Raw genomic sequence first — 1,206 nt, 5'->3', positions numbered from 1 at the left:
ATATATATATATATATATATATATATATATATATATTCACATGCATATGTATATACGTATATGTATATATCTATACATACACATACATACGCTCACATACACACATTTATATATTCAAATAAAGTTCACTTTTTTGGCACATCTCGTAAATTATATAAAATAATTAAACAAGTTTAGTGTGCGTGTGGGCATGTAAATCACTCTACAGATGAGTATGTATGTATGTATGTACGTATATAGGTATGTATGTGTTTATGCATGTATGTGTGTGATCTGTCTATCTATCTCTCCCTTTTTGACTCTCCCCGCTCTCTCTCTATTTCTCTTAGTGTCTATTTATTTCTGTGTATCACTTTCGTACAGCATGAATAACAACGTCAGTGAAGAAGGCGTTTGTAATCTTTAGTTTTGGGTAATTTTGAAAAGTTCTACAACATTACTCTCTCTTTCCTCCTCTCAACACAACGATACCATTTAGCAATTCCGTTACAAACCTGACTACAAATAACACAATCCAAATTACACGAACTCATACATGCTGCAAAACACACAAAAGTATACACACACACGCACACACATACACACACTTGCTTCCCATTCTCTCCTCCCTCCCTGTTGTTTATTTCTCGCGTTGCTTCATTCCCTCGTTACCGTTCTAAGCAAAAACTTGATTCTCCACTGCAGTACTTGGTGCCGCCAAGCTCACCTTCTGAACAGCAATATGACTGTAAATCTTAAAAACGAAATCAACCGACTGACTGTCCAAGTATTCAGAATTTGGCAAGCAGTGATAGTTCAACTAATCTTACTTCCCTTTTCTACACCGCAACCATTCCATCCCATCGCCGCTTCCTTCCAGCTTTTTCTTTTTTTTTTCCCCCTTTTCTTTCTTTATTCCCATTTGCTCCATCAACACCACCACCACTCCCACCACCACCACCACCACCAACAACAACAACAACAATAAGAGCACCACTACCACACTAATACCATCTACTCAAGTCTGTTGTTGCGTTTCTGATTTCGAGTTCTTTTTCTTCTTCCTCTACATTTTCTTCCCATTTCAACCCCCCCCTTTTTCTTTTGTTTTCTTTCCCTTTTTTTTTCACTGCATTTTTCTCTTCAGATTTAAGTATCTTAAGAGAATTATGTACACCACCCAATATTTAGCTAAATGGACCGTGTACATGACTTTGATGGCCGAGG

The sequence above is a fragment of the Octopus bimaculoides genome, chromosome 10, assembly GCF_001194135.2.
Source record: "Octopus bimaculoides isolate UCB-OBI-ISO-001 chromosome 10, ASM119413v2, whole genome shotgun sequence".
In the NCBI taxonomy this organism is placed as follows: Eukaryota; Metazoa; Mollusca; class Cephalopoda; order Octopoda; family Octopodidae; genus Octopus; species Octopus bimaculoides.
The sequence above is the reverse complement of the archived record's forward strand: the minus strand, read 5'-3'. Positions refer to the sequence as shown.